The sequence below is a fragment of the Panicum virgatum genome, chromosome 1N (assembly GCF_016808335.1).
Source record: "Panicum virgatum strain AP13 chromosome 1N, P.virgatum_v5, whole genome shotgun sequence".
Classification (NCBI taxonomy): Eukaryota; Viridiplantae; Streptophyta; class Magnoliopsida; order Poales; family Poaceae; genus Panicum; species Panicum virgatum.
The window spans coordinates 30403941-30425921 of NC_053145.1; the positions used below are offsets into that span (position 1 = coordinate 30403941).

The 21981-nt window shown below is 42.6% G+C and overlaps 1 pseudogene; it reads right to left on the reverse strand.

The window, feature by feature from the left end:
• Positions 1–11558: 11558 nt before the first annotated feature.
• On the reverse strand, positions 11559–13378 carry LOC120654043 (annotated as a pseudogene).
• Between the last annotated feature and the right edge of the window lie 8603 nt (positions 13379–21981).

The window sequence follows — 21981 nt, forward strand, 5'->3', positions numbered from 1 at the left end:
ACATGTGGAACGCCGCAGTCCAAGTCCAAATGGCTCATCTGGCGATTCCATTAGCAGTACTTAATGCTCATTTTTTGGGAAAATTAAATGCAGGAATATCTAGTGATTGGTGAATGATCAATTACTACTTATTTTGCACAGAGGGCCAGCTCTGAGTATGCTGTAACGTGGGATGAAAAAAAAAATGAAATCAAGCATCGTATCCTATACTGCCTATAAAGGCCCCCCATTTGGTTGCGCCCCTCCTCATCCAGTCGGCGACAAGAGACGAGCTAGCTAGCCATGGCGAGTGCTTCACAATCCCTGATAATCCTAACAATCATCGCCCTCCTGGTGTCAGGTATGGTTGTCCATGCATCTCTCCAGAGTCAAGACTACAGGTGAATAGATCGACATGATCTTCCTCATTATATATACATATTCTTTTGCTGGGAATCGCAGGAGCTAGACCGCAGGTCCAACCAGGTCGTCATTGTGTGAGATCGAATCTCAGCCAGAGCGGTCAGCGGTGTACCCCCAACGACGCGTGCCATGCTATCTGCGACAAATTGAAGGGCAGCGACGGCAAGTGCGAGGACGGAGCGTGTATGTGCACGTTCTGCTCCCCCTACATTCCCTCCAAGCGCCCGATCGGCAGCAAGGGCCGGGGCTGATCGATCAGGCTAGCTGCTGGGCTGCTGCATGCATCCATTTTCGTTTCCTCACATGCTTGCATTGTGTGGTCATGTAATGAGGATCTGTGTCGTCCCTCTTTGATGTGGAATAATCAGTGCAATATGCAGCTTGTCATATATACAGTTTTCTATATCGCAGACTATATACTGTTTCACCAATCACCACCTATCCCGATCGATTCTATATATATAAGTTTGGTTTTGGAAAAACACTAATAAATAAATTATAAATATATAAGTATAAAAGGAAACAGTGCAGCATTATTCTCACTTCATGGCCGTTTCCCCCTAGATCTTCCTCGTATTATATTATACTATATTAATATATAAACATATCTCTTGGAAAAAAGTTTAAGAACAGTAGATTTTGGAAATGATGGATACGCTATATGGATATCAGCTGATGTGGCTGCGTGGAGAGAGCCTAGTAGCGGGGACCATTCTAATATATATGGCTAACCTACGGCCGGCCGTAAATTACCATAAGAAAAATTCTTTCTACACTCGTGTGTAGTTACTCCCACGTGTATATCTCATGATGTATAATGTATCTTACCCAAACGAAGAGTACGTATGCGAAGTATGTGATCATACTAGACAATATATAATGGTATATACATTGAGTATGTGACCATGCATGGAGTATATGGACATACTTATTTTTAATATATAATAGTAATGTATAATCATAATATATTTAAGATGCTTTTGATATTTTTTGTATATATCTCCTTAAAGTATCTTAGAATTAGGATATGAACATACTCAAAGTGATAAATGAGTATGTGAACATATGCATGATGATATATTGATGATGAGAGTAGCTACACATGAGTATAGAAAAAACTTATATAGATACCTCACGCTAAAGGGAGCCCTGAGTTTCCCCAGGAGCCCGAGCCAGGCTCCACGCCCCCATCTTAGGCGTCCGGTCCCCACTGCACCAGGCCCCCCGCTGGTTTTTGATGAGGACATCAACACCAACGATACATCCACACCGGCATCGCCGCCACTTGGACCCATTACTCGTGCTCGTGCCCGTCAACTCAATCATCAAGTAAGTTCATTCTTAACCTCGTGTCCATTATATTTATACAATGGAAACACACGTACTCTTGTTTTGCTTAGGAATGATGGAGAGGATAAGAAGGGGAGCGGCTTTGCGTGGACTGGTTTCGGACAGCAGGACAACACCAACTTGTAACAGTGCCCACGACTTCATCCGTACTCCGTTTGGGGCGTTCAAGTACTTCACGGAAAGCTTATGAAGTCAAATTTCAGATGGATCCAACCTCATCATCAGATTCGTTTGGAGCTAAGAATTATGGTCAAAATGATGTTCGGACGTCCATACTTGGGCTGAGTCTTTTGTATCTCATCCAGCCCACTAGGGGCCCATTTTAAGTTAGGGTTTCGTGTTCAGCACCCTCTTGGCTACTCTCCCCCCTATATAAACCAGTAGCAGCCACCAGAAAACACTTGGATTTTGTTTTCATGAACTAGCACTTGCTACTTCTCCTGGAGCGCGCGTGCTGATCTAGCTGCCCGTCTCCTTGTATTCGAAACCCCACTTTCGTTCAATCCAGACTGATTTTTTGTTATTTCCCTTGCAATTTCAGTCCTTGTTCACTTGTTCTTGCGAGTTCTTCGATTTGCTTGTAGGTTCAAGGTTGTTCTTGGTGCAGCAAGAACAACACAAATCGAAGGCGGTGTAACTGTCGCTAAGACGCAGCGCAGCCCTTGTGGTGTTGTAGTCGGGCAGCACAACGTCGATCCTCCTCAAATCGAGTTATCCCCACACTCTCATCGAAAAATCGGGAACAAACCCCAGCGGGTTCTATCCATTTTGCCCCCGCGTGGCCAACCAGGTGGGAGAGGGATGAGTTCGTGACCCATCAGGAGAGAGAGCCAAAAAAGCGGTCTGTCGCTGATTTTTTCATGATAACTTTTTACTAGGATATCTAGTTCGCAAATGGTTTTCACCACTAGATTAATGGCGGTTTTTTTGCATCATATGAGATCCATTTTGAATATTTTTTTAGAAAAATTGAAATTTGAATCTAGACATTATAGAAACCCAAAATTATAGTCATAGAGCCATCTGTCCTAGAAATATAAGCATAGAAACATATGCGTGCAAGCATAAAAACATATGTATATATAGAGGCACAAAATATCTATGAAATCTGAAATTTGAATTATAGAAAACATACCTGAAGATTCCTGTGAAACGTGGACATAGAAACATATGTGTGCAATCATAGAAACATATGTTTAGAGGCACAAATTCCCTCTGAAATTTGAAATTTGAATTATAGAAACCATACCCATAGGTCCTCGCGAAATATGGACATAGAAACATAAGCGTGCAATCATACAAACATGTGTGCAGAGGCTTCTCTCTGGAAATTGAAATCCGTACACATGCACGCTTAGAAACGGACATATATACAAGTCATAGAAATGGCACCATCCAGACATAGAACCGAACATAACAACAAGTAGATAGGAAAATTCAAATTTCGAATCTAATTAGATTCATAGAAATCACAGTAGCATGTCATAGGACCTGTATATACTTCACAATAAAAAGATCTCTGAAATCTGAAATTTGAATCACGTGCATTGGATTAACAAGGGCATACAACCCGATGCATTTAAGTATACAGACCATGCAACACATTCAAAAATCCTTGATTGCAGGCAGTCCACCATGGGAACGTCGTGGTGGTGGAGCTGATGTGAATGGTTTTCTACATACATGCATAGACATACTTGCAGATGGCTGATGTGATTATGAATGGTTTTCTACATACATGCATAGAGTCCTTGATTGCAGATGGCTGATGTGGTTTTCTATACTACCAAATCCCATTGCTTCACTACTACAGAAACGCTAATTTATCCCGGTTGGGAAACCCTTGTTGTCCCGGTTTCCCAACTGGAACGCTAGGCCGGGACAAAAGAGGGTCCTTTTGTCCCGGGTCTAGCAACCGGGACAAAAGGTGTTGCCAGCGCCACGTGGCTGGCGCACCCTTTTGTCCCGGTTGGTGTTACCAACCGGGACAAAATGTCCTTTTTTTTCCTGTTTTCATTTTCTCAATTCTTTTTCTATTTCAATTATACTTTTGCATTTCAATTAAACTTATGTATTGAAATTCAGTGTGTATGATCTCCACTAATATATATATATAGTTACTTATATAATATTTGTCCTAGATAGTTTTCATATATAAATTAATTCACTTATATATGTATACACATATCTATACATGTGAATTCCTTTACATATGAAAATGTCTAGGACCAATATTATACACACACACACACACACACACACACACATATATATATATATTGGAGTGCTTATATATATATAATACATACATACTCATAAATAGAAATTTAATACATACACACACATATATATTTACATAGGTATATTCATTCTTAATTACATATATACGCGTATATTATCATATTTGCTGCGATTGTCAATATTAGATAGTCCATCATAGTAGAATTCACCTTTTGGATCGAGGACTTGCTCAACAATAAATCCGGACAATTGGTCTTGAATCGCCATAATCTTTTCCTCCTTTATGAGTTTATCGCGCATCTCCTCGACCTATGGAAAAAGGGGATAATTAATTTCGACTAATTAAAATACGAGTTCAAATATTAACAAGTTTTTTACTCACTTCCTCCTCCCAATCTGTCCAGGCCCTTGGAGGACCTACCAGACCATGGATGTTCTCGCATACATAGTATGCGCATAAATTAGTGCCTTGTTTCTGCCTCATACACTTTAAGAGAGAAGAAATTATCAGGTATTTACATGAATATATAATAAAACTAATGAATCGTGCAACGAATCATCCAAGTGCGTACCGTAAAATCTGTCTTGATCTTCAATTCCTTGTCAAATTTGCCTGAATGATTTTTAACAAATTGTTTCCAAATCCTGTGCATGATTAGAACAATTATAGTCAAGTAACATAGTAATTCAAATTATCGGTCATCGACGGAGTAGTGGTAGAATTACTTTTTCATCATGTTAAGAAGATTTTCGTATTGTTCTGGATTTCTCCTCAATGAGTCCATAACCACGAGTAGGCTCTTCTCGGGAATTATGACAATTAGGACCCAATGTTCACTGCAAGATTATACAGAGGCAGTTCTTGGTAGTTAAGGTTTAAACAATTCGATTACAGAATAGAAAGAGTTAGACGGAAGGAATCACTCACGCAAAGTTGTAAGGAAACAATATCATTTGCTTGTTGTGCTGAACGCTTATGTACTTGAACAAGTTTTGGAATAGCTCATTGGAAGTGTCGCGTAGAATCCTCCAATTACAAGTAATTGGGTCGATGAAGCCGAGGTGAGAGTATCCCTTTCTCCTGCAAGTTTGTATCTCCATTCTACATGATACCGAATAAATCAAGGGATCAGTATGTTGAGATCATGCAAAACAATACGTAAGGAGAGTAAAATACTTATAGAACCCACAAGCCGACCATAGAGATGTCGAGGTCCTCTTGATGGAATAGTTGGTAAATTTCTTTCCAGTTTATCCATATAATGGCCCCCCCGTAAGAAATCGTCATCTTTAATCTTTGCGCCCTGCATGAAGATGCAATCGGCCATCGCACGCATGTAGTGTTGGTGCAGCTTATACATTTGCGTTGGAAGCACGGACACTACTTCGGGGGGTACAAGAGATTTGCCCAGCTCATACGTCCATTTGACGACCACATCGGCCTTTGGAATATCTTCTCCCCCTGCAATCTGAGCCGCCGTCAGATTTGATTCTTTCAAAAATGTAACACAGTCTTGTTGTTGCGTCGTCTGTCCCACTACGAGAGGCTCTATTGATTGTTTCTTTTGGGCTCCGAGCTGGGGAACGTCGGACGACGACGACTTTGATTGTCTCTTCTTTTTCTCAGTAGTTTTGATAATTGTGCGTTCATAGTCTGAAGGGGGATCTCTCTTCATGAATTTTCTCTTATTTGCTTCGCACATTCCCTTAAAAAATTTCAAATCTACGGGATTTATCACTTTCTCGGGCTCCGGCTTCGGCTTCGGCTTCGGCTTGAAGTGCTCTTTAACTCTTTCTTGAGTTATCCGATCGCATTCTTCAAGGCTCATGTCCCAGGGTTTAATAGGAGCCTCCTTGGTTTTCTTCTTCTTTTCCTTCTTCTTTGGAGGCTTCTTAGCCGGTGCAGCTACCTTCTTTGGCGGCGGCTGTTTCTGCTTCTTTGCCGGCGGCAGAGGGGGTGACCAAGGAGGCAACAGTGACGCTTGAGTGTTCATCGGCGCATGAGATGATGGTGATGGAGAATGTGCCGGTGAACCTTGCTGAGACAGTGCTGCCCTTGGGGGGTTTTGCGGAGATGATGGCCTTGGAGAGGCATGCTAAGATGTCGGTCTTGGTGTTCGATCATCTGACTTTAGGACAATGTAGCGCTTATCCCATAGGATGTAGCCATGAATGGCTTCTGCTAGTGTCCTCTCCCCATCGCCTCCAAGAATATCAAGCTCAAGCGTCTCCCAACCCTGGCACACCTGCTCCACGCCAACTCTTGTATATCCTGCCGGAATTTGCTGTCCGTGGTACACGTCGCCTGGTTGGGTTGGCATGGCAGTATCATACGCAACAGTGAACATTATGTTCTTAATGGCAGTCTGTAGGTCACAAGGTGTCCGCTGGGTGATCTCATCCACTGGAAATCGCTGTGGGGCCGTCGCTTCAACTGCGGCCTGATTCCCGTTGGCTCGACGACGATGTCTGTGGAAGCGCAGCTGCTTTTCCGCTGAGACATATGATCGGCTGCGACATTAGGCTCTGGAGGCACCGTTTGCGCTTGCTGTTGCTGGCTCATTGCTATGGCCACTTGGCGTTGAACCTCTTCCTCCAGTCTTTGATCGTGTGACATGAGCCGTTCCTCTAGCCTTCGCAAGTGCTCCCGCTCATCATTCTTTCTTCTTTGCCAGCTTCTATATGATTCAATGTAATCCCTGGACCCATACTTCCACGGAACCACATCTTTGCCTCTTGTGCGGCCTGGATGCTCTGGATTCCCAAAGGCGTAAGTCAGCTCGTCCCTCTCTCTATCCGGCTGGAATGTTCCCTCGGCCGCTGCTTGTATGGCCTCCTGTAGTCTCTGGGCTGCTAGCTGGATCTTTGGCCCATAGATGCTGTCCCCAGTCAATGGGTCCAAGCTTCCCCCGTGACCATAAAACCAGGTTCTTGACCTTTCAGGCCAGTTCAAGGTCGCAGGTTGGATGCCTCTGTCAAGTAGATCCTGCTCCATCTTTTCCCATTTGGGTATTGCAAGCTTGTAGCCTCCTTGGCCTAGAGTGTGATGGTACACTTTCTTTGAGGCATTGTCTTTGATCTTCTGCACCTTCTGAAGCCCAAGCTCTGTAGACTTGTATTCCACAAATGCATTCCAGTGACCCCTGAGATTTTCGAGCTCGCCGGTAAATACGGGTGTGGTCCCGGTCTTGATATATTTCTTCGTCAAAATTTTCTTGAATGATTGCAGCTTTTCGGCCATCTTACTCAGGGTCCATCGCTTGCATATCTATTCGGATTCAGCTGGAACCGTGAAGTTTTTCTTAAGCTCCCGCCAGCACCATTCTTTTTCTCATTCGGGTACCGCATCCCGTTCCTCGCTTGGATTGGAAGTTTTCCAGAGCCTGAAGCTGATCGGGATGTGGTCCCTGACAATACATCCGGATTGTCTTATGAATTTTTTGGTGGCAACTTCTGGAGCGATCGGTTCGCCATCTGGACCAACTTCCGTTATAATGAACCGCCCTTCCAGTTTTTTTGTCGGGCCTCGCTTCATCTTTTTCTGCTGCGACGATGATCCAGACGGCTATAAAAAAACATTCATAGTATTCATATAGATTCAGATGAAAATATGATTTTCACTACAAATAAGTATAGTTGTGATATGTACATTAGCACTTTGTTCACCAGCAGCGTCATCCAGAATAGATGGTGGCTCAATTCCATCACCGGACATATTCAAATATATGTCGGTATTGCTGCCATCATCAGCTTGTCCAGGGACATCTCCTTGATCTTCGGCAATCATATTCAACAGGAACTGTTCGTCTTCCGCGTCTGTATGTCGCGGGTCTATTGTAACTAAAATATGAATACAAATAAAACCCTTAAAAAAATTCTCTAAATAATCCACATATTTACGAGCATTTGATCGGAATTCGCGGGTCCATCTTGACTAAAACATATAAGAAAAATCACTAATTGCCTATAGATGGACGAGGTCGAGAAATATTCTCAAAGTAATTCAAGAAATATACATGAAATATTTTGTAGTCACTAAGTAATATATATGAAATGTATAAGTCACAATATTCAATGAGTAACAATGTTCAAAAAGTATACATGAAATATTATAGACATTTCAATAAGTAATTCAAATATATGTACACAAAATTTCACAGTCCAGGAAATACCTGAAATTCTATCAATAATTTCACTAAGTAATGTTCTATCAAATATATGTTACATTTAGATGTCGGCGAGGGTTGAAGGTCGATGAACGAGGTCGAGAAGGGGGGCGGATGGTTTAGTGCTTGGTAATGATCGATCGGACGTCCGTGCCTACATAAATTTAAATACACTTTACGCACACATACAAACATACATACACATTCATACATTTAAAAATTAAATATACAAATTTTGATTTCATTATAAATAACATGAACTCATATTCACATTCATACACCAATATGTTTTCAAATTTACACAACAAATTATGATGTCACTCTAAATAATATAATTTCAAAAGTATGATTTTTCTATATTTTAAACAATTATGATTTCACTCTAGTTGCCATCAATAATTATGATTTCACTCTAATTGTCATCACAATTAAATAAATTAACGAATAATCAATATGTTACAACATAATTTGTAAACAAATTTGAGCTCATGTAATCCATATTTTCAAATTTCACTAAAAAATAGACATTAGGGTTAGGGGGCGGCGCCGGCCGGCAGCGCACGGCCGGGCTGCCAGCAGGGCCAGGGCGGCGCGTGGCGCACGCACAACGAGAGTGTGCACAGGCGACGGCGGGGCGACCCGGAGGCGCACAGGCGACGGCCGAGGCGCGGGCCAGGCAGCCCGGCCGGAGGCGGAGGTCGGGGAGGAGGACGACGATGTGGCGGTGTGCGGCGTCGGGACGGGGAGGAGGAGGACGATGGCGCGCTCGGGGAGGGCACGGGGCTCACGGGCGGGGGCCGGCGATGGCAGACGACGGCGCTCGCGGGGAGGAGCTCGAACGGGGATGACGGCGCTCGGGGACAATGGCGCTCGGGGACGACGCCGCGCGGTGGGGCGGCGGAGCTTGGGCGGCGCGTCCTCTTGCGGCGGAGGTAGGCGGCGCTCGAGGACGACGACTGCGGCGAGCAGGAGGCGGTGGGAGCAGGGGATGGTGGCGGCAAAGGGCGCAGATCAAGAACTGACAGTGTTGGGGGAAGGCGGAGGAAGAAGGGATATATATTGGGGGGGTCTTTTGTCCCGGGTGAAGCCACGACCCGGGACAAAAGGGTCTTTTGTCCCGGGTCGTGGCTTCACCCGGGACAAAAGGTGTTTTTGGGCGGGCCGGGAAAATTCCCAGCCCGCGGCCCACCTTTAGTCCCGGGTGGATCTGCCACCCGGGACAAAAGGGGCCCGTTTTTCCTCATTCCCGCCAAATCTTATGTTTGTTTTTGTTTGTTTTTACTTCTCTTTTAAAATTGGTTTTCATTTGTTAATTCAGTTAATAGATTTTGATTCCAAAAATTATGGAACAAAATTTCTTATCTCTATATAAACTTGATACACACAACAAAAATAATTAATTTTCATTCAAGTGATTCGGTCAACGAAATATCTAACTTTTTTGAAATCATATTTGTTTTTTTGACCATGCAAAAATATATTAGGTGAACAAATTTTTTCAAACTGTTGCTTTTCGACAGAAAGTGGATTCTATCACGATATTAACATTTGAAAAGTGAATTTTACATAAAATTAAGCAATTTCATGATATTAATGAGTAGCGTGTGAGTTTGAGAGATAGTGTGTGTTAGTGAGATTGTGTGTGTTAGTGAGAGAGTATAGTGCGTTAATGTGAATGTAATTTCATGAAATAAATAAAATTAGTTGAGTAATCCATTATTGAATGATAATTATAATTGAGTCTGGTAATTAAGTGAAAAATATAAAAAATGATATATATATATATATATAACACATAAAGTACAAATGTACAGTACATATATAATAAAAGTATTCGAATTGCGATTACGTTTTTATACAATAATATAAAATGATTCAAGTACATGAAGGATTAGCAGAAACAGATTTTCTCTTCACAAATGTCCTTTGATTATGATCACGGCGCAAGTATGGAGCATCATCATTGGCTAGCAGGATGCATGGATCAGCATTTACTTCAAAAGGTGGAATGGCAACAAAATTATTATATTTTTTTGACAAGTCTGTCTTGTCCTCCACTCCAACGATGTTTCTCTTTCCTGGTAGAACTATGTGTCGCTTAGGCTCATCCTTTTGCTTGTTTATCCCCTTCTTTGGCTTGTTGGACATGTCCTTAATGTAGAAAATCTGAGCGACATCCTGGGCTAGGACAAATGGCACGTCTCTATACTTAAGATTGTTGAGATCAACTATTGTCATCCCATACTCATCTTTTGTTACTCCTCCTCCAGATAGCTTAACCCATTGGCAACGAAATAGAGTCACCTTGAAATTGGGACCGTAATCCAGCTCCCATATCTCTTCAATGTAGCCGTAATATGTGTCCTTTTTGCCATTATTGTCCGTGGCATCCATACGAATACCGCTGTTTTGGTTGGTACTCTTTTTATCTTGGGCTATCGTATAAAGTGTGTTTCCATTTATCTTGTACCCTTAGTATGTTAAGATATTCCAAGATGGTCCCCTAGCCAATAAGAACAGTTGTTCATTTATATCCATGTTATGCATTAGATGCTTCCGCAATCAGCTGTAGAAAGTGTTCATGTGCTCACGTGTAATCCATGCCTCAGACTTTTCCGGGAAATTGGAGAGCAGAATTTTCTTGTGTTCCTCGATATATGGGTCAACCAAGGATGATTGTTCAAGAACCATATAATGCGCTTTCTTGAATGAGAAATCATCTGTGCAGACATAAGATTTCTTTCCTAATGTACCCTTTCCAGTTAGTCTCCCCTCATATCGCGATTCAGGGACTCCAATCAATTTAAGGTCATCAATAAAGTCAACACAAAAGTCAATGACCTCCTCAGTTCTATAGGCACTAGCGATGCTTCCTTCTGGACGAGCTCGATTACGAACACATTTCTTGAGTACCCCCATGAACCTTTCGAATGGGAATATGTTGTGTAGAAATACTGGTCCGAGGATATCAATCTCTTTCACAAGGTGCACTAGAAGATGTGTCATGATGTTGAAGAAAGATGGTGGAAATATCAGCTCAAAGCCAACAAGACATTGCACCACATCGTTTTGCAGCTTTATCAAATTCTCCGGGTCAATTATCTTCTGAGAAACTGCGTTGAGGAAGGCACATAGCTTCACGATGGTTAACCGGACGTTATCAGGCAGAATCCCCCGCAGCACAACCGGAAGAAGTTCGGTCATAAGCACATGGCAGTCATGGGACATGAGATTTGTAAATTTCTTCTCTGTCAAATTTAAGATTCCTTTTATATTGGATGAGTATCCAGATGGAACCTTTATACTGCTCAAGCAGTCAAACACAGTTTCTTTCTCTTCCTTGCTAAGAGTATAGCTGGCAGGACTTAAGTATTGTCGTCCATTATCTCACTGTTGTGGATGTAAGGCATCTCGTTCTTCCATACGTTGCAATTCTTGACGTGCTTCTACTATATCTTTTGTCTTTCCGTACACTCCCAAGAATGCTATCAGGTTAATGCAAAATTCTTCGTGAGGTGCATCACATCGATTGCACGACGAACATCTAAGACTTCCCAATATGGTAACTCCCAAAATATAGATTTCTTCTTCACATGGGCGCCATTCCGTTTTCGTTCGGAACAGGTTGGCTACCAGATCCCTTTCCAAAAATAACTTCTAGATATTTTACCATGTTGAAGACGTCTTTACCACTACGGTGCATCGGTTTTGTTCAGTGGTCCGCTTGGCCTTTGAAATGCTTGCCCTTCTTTCGTACCGCATGCCTGATGGGAAGAAACCGACGATGACCCATGTATACAACCTTCTTACAGTGAGTCAACCATATATTATCGGTATCATCTAAACAGTGTGTGCATGCTTTGTATCCCTTGTTCGAATGTCCTGACAAGTTACTAAGAGCAGGCCAGTCATTAATCGTTACGAACAGCAATGCTCGTTGGTTGAAGTTTTCCTGTTTGTATTCATCCCACATCCGTACACCTTCATCGCCCCAGAGCAATAAGAGTTCTTCGACCAATGGTCTTAGGTACACATCAATGTCATTTCCGGGCTGCTTTGGACCCGGGATAAGCACTGGCATCATGATGAACTTTCGTTTCATGCAGAGCCATGGTGGAAGATTGTACATACAAAGAGTCACAGGCCAAGTGCTATGACCACTGCTCATCTCACCAAAAGGATTTGTGCCATCCGTACTCAAACTGAACCTTATGTTTCTCGCATCCAAATCAAATTCAGGGTACATTCTATCTATTTTTCTCCACTGCGACCCATCAGCGGGGTGTCTCAACATCGAGTCTTTCTTGCGTTCCTCTTTGTGCCATCGCATCAACTTAGCATTATCTTTATTTCTAAACAGACCCTTCAAACGTGGTATTATAGGCGAATACCACATGACCTTCGCAGGAACTCTCTTCCGGGGAGGCTGCCCCTCGACATCTCCAGGATTATCTTTTCTAATCTTGTAACGCAATGCACTGCATACGGGACATGCATCCAAATTCTCGTACTCGCCTCGGTAGAGGATGCAGTCGTTGGGGCATGCATGTATCTTTTGCACTTCCAATCCTAAAGGGCAAACAAGTTGTTTGGCTTCATACATTGTGGTAGGAAATTAGTTGTCCTTAGGAAACATTTTTTTAACAAGTTTGAGTAATTCACCAAATCCCTTGTCGGATACACCATTTGTCGCCTTCCATTGCAGCAACTCCAAGGTGGTGCCAAGTTTCTTCAATCCATTTTGACAATCTGGGTACAACAACTTACGGTGGTCCTCTAACAACTTCTGGAACTTCAACCTCTCTGTTTCACTCTCACAGTCTGCCTGCACATTGTGCAATGCCTGCCCCAGATCGTCGCTGGGATAATTTTCTGCTACATCTACTTCGGGCTCTTCCATGGGAATATCGTCATCGAATGCTCCGATTCCAGCATTCCCGGGAAAGTGGTCGTCAAAATCTTCTTCTTCATTGTCTTCCATGGTAACCCCTGTTCTCTGTGCTCGTCCAACAAACATACTTTTCCATGAAACCATTTGCGAAAATGTGGCTGTGTAGGATTCTTGAAGATGAGTAATCCTTGTTATTGTTGCAATGAACACACGGGCAGCACATAAAACCATTCTGCTTGTTTGCCTTAGCCACAGACAAAAAATAATGCAGGCCATCAATGAATTCTTTCGAACGTCGATCAGCATTGTACATCCATTGCCGGTCCATCTGCATTTTAAATAAATCGATTTGAATTCTTTACACGTATCGAATAAATAAAATATATCAAACCTAAATTAAACTAAATGTAACATAACATGAATAATTAAAAGATCCGCAATATCCATCATACATTTTGATTAATTAAAAGGAGTACTTAATCCATTACAGAACTTAACAAAGGAGTACTATACATGAAACTTAAAAATTCGGACAACAACACATAGGTTTTCAACCGTCCTTGCATTGGAACGCAGAATGCTCTAACGGATTTCTTGCTGGCGCAGAAGAAGATGGCGGAGCTGAAACCTCCGAGTTTGGTGGTGATGAACCGTAACGCCGCAATAAATCCTCAAGATCAAACGGAGATTCCTCGCCCCTTGCCATGCATTCTCTATATCCTTTTTCCAAATAACGGAGTGCTGCCCTATGAAAAGCACTAGGTTTTTTGGACCGACGACCTACTCGAGTTGTGCCCTTCTCTCCAGAAGGACAACGATCACCCCCACCGGCGCCACTCCCTCCAGCTGCTGAAGCCATATTTTACTAAAAATACCTTTATTTTCCACAAAATTATAAATTCTTACCATTACAATGCAAATATTATTTACTATTGCAATTACAATGATCAGATTAATAACTCTTGCAAATAACAATAAAATCATATAAAAAAGACGAAATGTATCATTAATTGAAAGAAATCTCTAATTAATTGAAAGGAATCTCTATAACTTCTAATTATTTTGACACCCTTCAGTTCCAGGAGTACACTCTTTTCAATATCCAGAAATCCTCTAGAAGAAAAAAACCTTTATTTCTGAAAATGTATATGTCAGTAACCTCAACCCTGCGGTGATGACACTGCCTTTCGGAGGGACACGGTGCGGTACAAGGATGTACCCAATCGGCCAGCCGCAGCACCAACATTTACGATTAATAGGCACAGCACTTGGCACAGGCAGCGTGCTCGTTGATATGCTCTCAGTACAACAACGGCCATGCTGACTGCGTCAAATGCTATCTTCTTATCAATCGGAAGTGCTGGTGATGCGACAAGCCGATTCGCGACGTCCTTGTAGTGCATCGTGTATCCCCGAAAGGTAGTGCCATCACCGTTGGATGGAGATTAACGACGTATACTTGTTTCGAAATAAAGATTTTTTAGCTTCTAGATGGTTTCAATGTGAGCCTAAATAAATACATCACTAGAGTGTCAAAATAATCCATTCATAATACAAAAAATTCTAATATACTCATTTCATTAATTCATTAATGAATACAAAAATCAACTATCCACAATATGATCATATATACAAGTACATCACATGAAGTGTCTACACTCATTCTAAAAATTTCTACTATCCACATACTCATCTAAATCTAAAAGAAAATCACACCTACATATGCAATCTAAATGTCCAAGAAATGAGCTAGCTACACATTTTCTCTATTTCTAAAGCATGAAATGAGCTATACAAGCCAATGAAGAAGATAAAAACAAGCCCCAAACCTTTAGCGCCGATGGATGGACGGGGAATCAAAGATCTTCACAAATGTGGTGAAGAAATGAGCAAGAACTCCTTTCTCCCGAGCCAAGAAGTGAGCTGAATGGCTCGGGCGGGGGGGGGGGGGGGAGGGAAGGGGATAAGGGGGCCAAGAAGTTTTGTCCCGGTTGGTGCCTCCAACCGGGACAAAAGGGTGGCCTTTTGTCCCGGTTGGTGCCTCCAACCGGGACAAAAGGCCCCTGTCCCCGCCTCCCCGCTGGCCCGGCTAGCCGTTGGACCCGGGACAAAAGCCACCTATTGTGCCGGGCCCAAAGGCTGCCGGGACAAATGGCCTGGAACAAAGGCCTATTCTGTAGTAGTGCTTGCTTTCTCGTTTTGTTAACATTATAAAGTTTCTATGCCAGCTAAGTATGTTGATTTCTATACAGGTTAGATTGAAAATTCAAATGTTTTCGCAATAGACTCGTTTCTATACTTGCATCTACATGATTACATACTCAACATCATAGTTCCTCATGCATAGGAACGCTATCTATGATTAGCAATGCCATCTTTTATGACTAACACCTTACTACCCTGTTTAGTTTTGAATATAACAACATAGAAACTTTTTTGTGAAGTCATAGAAAACTCCTGCACATGTAGATATGGAAGCTGCTGCGTGCGTTCATAGATCCCACTATATGCAGACAATAGAAAACTCTGCGTGCAGGCATAGAAGCCGCTTTGTGCAGGTATAGAATCTCTGCTGAGAATTTTAAATTTTAAATCCTAAAACACATGAATTCCAAAAAAAACATCAAATTTCTCACAATGCTGCATAGATCTCTGGCCTTGCATTTCATAGATCCTATATGAAACATGCATAGATATACAAAATGGCAGTGGATTAGATCGAGCTCCCCCCGCCCACCGACAGTTGCCGCAGCTCGCCCACCGGAGCTCAGGGGCTACGGTCGCTGCAACGGGGGCAGGGGCCGGGGTCTCTGCAACGGGGTTTAGGGACCTCGGGTCACCGCTCAAGGGGCCAGGGCTGCCGTGATGGGTGTTGACCGCCAATTCTGGCAGATCAGAGGACGACCGGTCTGACCGGTCTGTCCAGTTGTAATCCGAGTAGGCTTCGTTTTATTTTGTAAATTCTTGTATAAACTAACTTGGAAAGTGGTACGACTTCCCCGGCCTATAAATATAAAGGCTAAGACCGATTGAGGTATTCCCAATCGAGTCAAATCAATTTACATCTACTTTTTGTTCCTCTCAAACCCTAGCTTTTCCAAACCCTAATTTCTATTCTTCCTGCGTCTCGACAGTGTTTGAAGGCGTTCTGAGTGGCCTGCCGACCTCAGAGCAACCCTAGCTGCGCAAACTTCGACGGGGTCCCTCTCGAGTTCGCGTTTCTAGGTTCGTCGCGGTTCTCTGCTCCACACGGTCAGAGCGGTCTGTGGAACTGGTTAGACCGGTCCGCCAGGATTCTGCTGGTTTAGATTGTTTTGACGATCTCCGGCGCATTCTAGTGTGTTGGCGCGATTCTGTGTCAATATACTTTTTGGCAACTCTGCTGGGGACAGATTAATCTGGTTTTGGAACCGATCTAATCTAATCCTCGAAGAAGATGGGTTCTTTAGAGATCAACAAGGACAACATCATCACGGCTACACTGGAGGAGCTCACCGAGGACGAGCGTAAGGCCTACCTTATTGTTGAGGAGCACGTCAGGACTCAATTCTTGAAGGGCATCAAGAAGGATCGCGGTGGCCTCGTCAAGAGGGTGGAGGAGTTCGTACTGCCGTCTCTCAAGCTTAACAAGGATAAGATTGAAGAGATACCCAATGTAAGCCTCTCTCCCTCTGATATGTTTGATAAAATGTCATCCATGATGGATCAAAAGATTGTTGCTGCACAAGCCACTGCGGATGACGTTTTAATTAAGATGAGTAGTGATATTGACGCATTCAGCTACCCCAGAGTTCACATCTGAACCACTATATGGTATGCCGCCGAACTCGTTCCCAGGGCAAACCCCGCCACCGTCGACAATGTACACAGCACCGACCGGACCGGTCTCACCGACCGGTCAGACCGGTCCGACCAGTAACACCGGTTACCCAATCGGTCAGACCGGTTACTCAGTGCCGTCACCGACACCCCTCGAGACAATTCCAGGTTCGGCTGCCCCTGGCCGAACTAATGAATTGTCGCTGTATACACCACCTCGCACTACAGTTGTAGTAGGAGGGTCACGAGGATCTGGACCTAACCAAGGACCGATCCCAACTTCTTCACAGATGATGACCCATGGAAATCCTAATGCACATCGTCAATTTTCTGAAATTTATACTAGCCAGCACTGCCAAGCCGATCTCCATAAGTTCAAAGAAGATCTGGCTAATACGATTAAGAGTAAGCTTAGGGTGGATATGGGTACTACGCGTTTGTATAAAAACATTATCCCGCTGAGTTTGATTTTGTTTCTTTTCCTGCTGGTTGGCATATTCCCGAATTCACTAAATTTAATGGTGATGATTCTCGTACAACTTGGGAACACGTGAGTCAATATGTCTTGCAGTTGGGGGAAGCTAGTTTCAATGATGCTTTGCGTGTGCGGTTATTTTCTTTATCTTTGACTGGAACGGCTTTCTCTTGGTTTTAATCTCTTGCTCCAAATTCTATTCGTAATTGGGCTCAATTGGAGCATAAGATTCATGATCACTTCTTTAGTGGGGAAACCAAAGCGAAATTATTGGATTTAACATCGATTATGCAAGGCCGTGATGAGCCTGCTTCAGATTATTTCAAAAGATTTAAAGAAATTAAGAATCGGTGTTTTAGTCTGACAATTTTTGAAAAGATTTGATGGATTTGGCGTTTAATGGTTTACGTTCTTATTTGAAAGAAAAACTCGAGGGCTTTGAATATTATACAGTGAATTTCTTGCAAGTCAAAGTCATGGGTTTAGAGTTTAAGCTTAAAAATGCCAAAGATACTTTCAAGCCTCATCGGTCCAACACACATATTCTTGATCATAATTCAGATAGTTCGGACGATGAGAATAAGGAAGTGTATGCCGCTGAATTTGTTTGGCCATCAAAGGCCAAATCCGGTTCAGTTCCGTCTCTCAAGCCGATTCAAAAGAATCGGCAAGAGGAGCTGAAATTTACTTTGATGTTTCTAAGTGTGATCAGATTTTTGATGAATTACTTAAAAATGGTAACATTGGATTGTCACATGCTATACCATCTCCCGAGGAGCTTAAATGACATGCATATTGTAAGTGGCATAACTCTACATCTCATGCTACTAATGATTGTAATATTTTCCATCGACAGGTACAATCGGCCATTAATGAAAGACAATTGGTACTTTCTGAGATACAAATTGACAAGGCTCATTTCCTTGTTCATATGCTAGAATTGAACAATCCAAAGGTGCTCATTCGGCCAGAACAAGCCGAAGGAGCTAAGGGGATGAATGTTGTCATTGGTGATCCAAGGCCGATGAATACAAGTGACAAGATTCTGGCCAGAGTGGTTATCAAGGAGAAAACTGATGATGGCAAAGACACTATGAAGATCATCATCAGAAATCCAAGACTCGGGGGGCAAGGAAGCTCTCCACCAGAAAATCAGTCTGCTGCTCAGGCACGACAGGTCAGACCGGTGTCTCCGACTGGTCAGACCGGTCAGACCGGTTCCTCCAACCGGTCAGACCGGTCTGGCGACCGTCCTCGGACTTTCAAGCCAAAGCATCCGGAAGTGGGTACTTGGAAGACCAACGAGGTGAAGGTGCAGGGAAGAGCTGCTAATCATAAGTCTACCTTCGACTAGTTGTTGAACAAATACACAAAGGCCGTTCAGAAAGATCGGCCACTAAAAAAGAGACCACGATCACCACCACGCCAAGATCATCCAGTATCCCCGAGGAGGGAATCCAGCAGGCGCAGAGGTGATGTTGTCACATTGTATTCTCCCCAGAAGATGTATGCCACTATGCCGTGGGTACTGCTAGCGTCAAATGTAACAAATCTAGCATGGGAGCATGAAGGGATATGGATGTAGTGTTTCCCAATGCTTTATCCTCCACATTATCAGGGGGAAAGTTCTAGACCAATTGGGACCACGCCAATCTGGTCCAGCGCAGCAGGCTGCACCGGTCAGACCGGTTGCCACCGACCGGTCAGACCGGTCTCATCAGAGGCCGGGCCAAGTCCCCATTCCGAGGTTCGAGTACCACGTCAAAGAGAAGAAGGAGGAGCAGAAGCCTGTTGTTGGTCGAGTACCATGTGTGTAGACATTGAAGATTTTGATGATCTGGACAAGCTGAGCCAAGGGTTTACGTCGGCCGATCCTTTAGAAAAGGTAGATATTGGTGATGGAACTATTCCTAGGCCGATATTTGTAAACAAAAATTTATCAGCTGGATATAAAGCCAATTTAATTAATTTATTGAAAGAATATGTTCATTACTTTGCTTGGGAGTATCATGAAATGCCTGGTTTAAGTCGTGATCTTGTTGAGCATCGTTTACAGATCAAAGCCGGTTTTAGACCTTATAAGCAACCGGCTAGGCGTTTCAATCCCATTATGTATGACCGAATTAAAGCTGAAATTAATTGTTTACTTGATGCTAGATTTATTCGGTCTTGTCGCTATGCTGATTGGATCTCTAATATTGTGCCCGTTGAGAAAAAGGATTCGGGAAAGATTAGAGTGTGCATAGATTTTAGGGATCTTAATAAAGCTACTCTCAAAGATGAATATCCTATGCCTATAGCCGATATGTTGATTAATGAGGCTTCCGGACATCGTGTTATTAGCTTTCTTGATGATAATGCCGGTTACAATCAAATGTTTATGGCCGAAGAAAATACGTCTAAAACGGCCTTTAGGTGTCCGGGATTTGTCAGCTTGTTTGAGTGGGTTGTTATGGCTTTTGGTTTGAAGAATGTGGGTGCAACCTATCAAAGAGCTATGAATTTAATCTTCCATGATTTTCTTGGTGTTATCTTGGAAGTGTACATTGATGATATTGTCATTAAATCGGCTGGTTTGGATCATCATTTGGTTGATTTGAGGCTTGCTCTTGAGAGGATGCGCCGGTATGGTTTGAAGATGAATCCACTCAAATGTGCTTTTGGAGTATCGGCTGGGAAGTTTCTTGGCTTCATTATTCATGAGAAAGGTATTGAGATTGATCCTAAGAGAATTGAAGCCATGAAGAAAGTTGAAGCTCCTACATGCAAGAAGGACTTGCAGAAATTCTTGGGCAAGGTAAATTTCTTGAGAAGATTTATATCTAACTTATCTGGGAAGATCGATGCTTTTACTCCTATTCTTCGGTTAAAGGATGAAACCGAATTTACTTGGGGGGCAAAACAGTAAGAAGCGTTTGAGAAGATCAAGATTTATTTGTCTTCACCACCTGTGCTCAAGGCGCCTAGGAGAGGAGTACCTTTCAGACTTTATGTGGTCGCTGAAGACAAGGTTATTGGTGCTGTTTTGACTCAAGAGACCGAAGGGAAGGAGTACATCATTACATACTTAAGCCGACGACTTATTGATGCAGAGACAAGGTATACATTCATTGAAAAGTTATGTTTATCTCTCTATTATGCTTGTATAAAATTGAGGCACTATCTACTATCTAGTACTTGCATAGTGGTATGTCAAAACGATGTGATCAAACATATGTTACAAAAGCCGATTTTGAGTGGTCGAATCGACAAGTGGGCTTATGCTTTGTTTGAATATGATTTGGCTTGTGAACCTTTGAAATATATGAGAGGCCAAATTGTAGCGGATTTTATTGTTGAACATCGGATTAATGACAAGCATGATCTAGAAGTCGGCTATATTACTTGCACACCATAGAGATTGTACTTTGATGGATCGGTTTGTGATAATGGTCAAGGGATTGGTGCTGTTCTTATTTCTCCGAATGGTGCTGTTTTTGAGTTTTCGAACCGATTGGAAGAAGAATGCTCAAATAACCAAGTTGAATATGAAGCACTTCTATTTGGCTTGGAATTCTTGCAATCCATGAGCATGAAGCATGTTGAAGCCTTTGGAGATTATCTTCTGGTGGTGCAACAAGTATCCAAGGTATGCCAATGCTATAGTAGTTCTCTAAATGCATTTCTTAATAAATGCCTTGATATTATTTCTTCCTTTGATGAATTTATTATAAAACATATTCCGAGGGAAGAGAATGGAAAGGCAAATACTCTGACTCAGCAAGCATCTAGATATAATGTTACGAAAAAATATTTCAATATTCGCAAGCCGATGCAAACGAAAGCCGAGTTTCTGGTTCTGGACGCACCGGTCCGACCGGTCAGTGAGACCGGTCTGACCGCCCAGATCGGTCTGACCGGTCCAGAGACCGGTCTGACCGGTGATGTTGCTGCTGATTCCAATTCGGCCAAGAAAAATGATTCGATCAGTGCGGCCGAAGCCCAGGATTGGAGGGTCCCTCTTATATCATATTTGAGAGATCCTGGTCGTGGTTCGGAAAGAAATATTCGACGTTTGGCTTTCAAGTATGTTTTAATTGATGATGAATTATATCATCGAGCTGCCGAATATTTGCTTCTCACGTGTTTGGACTCGGATCAGGCCAAAGTTGCTATGGGTGAGGTTCATGAAGGCATTTGTGGTACTCATCAATCGGCTCCCAAGATGAAGTGGTTACTTAGAAGAGCCGGTTTCTATTGGCCTACCATGATGTCCGATTGTTTCAAGTATTATAAAGGGTGTGAAGAATGTCAGCAGTTTGGTGATTTGCAATTGGTGCCTACTGCGTTGATGCATCCTATTATTAAACCATGACCGTTCCGAGGTTGGAGATTAGATTTCATTGGACAAATTAATCCTCCATCTTCAAAGGGGCATCGCTTCATGTTGGTTGCTACAGATTACTTTACTAAGTGGACCAAAGTAGTTCCTTTGAAGAATATGACCCATAAGGAGGTAATTGAGTTTATTACTGAGCATATTGTTTATAGATTCGGCATTCCACAAACTTTGACAACAGATCAAGGTTCTTCATTTATATGAAAGGAGGTGCGTGTCTTTGCCGAATCTTACAAGATTAAGTTGCTCACCTCATCTC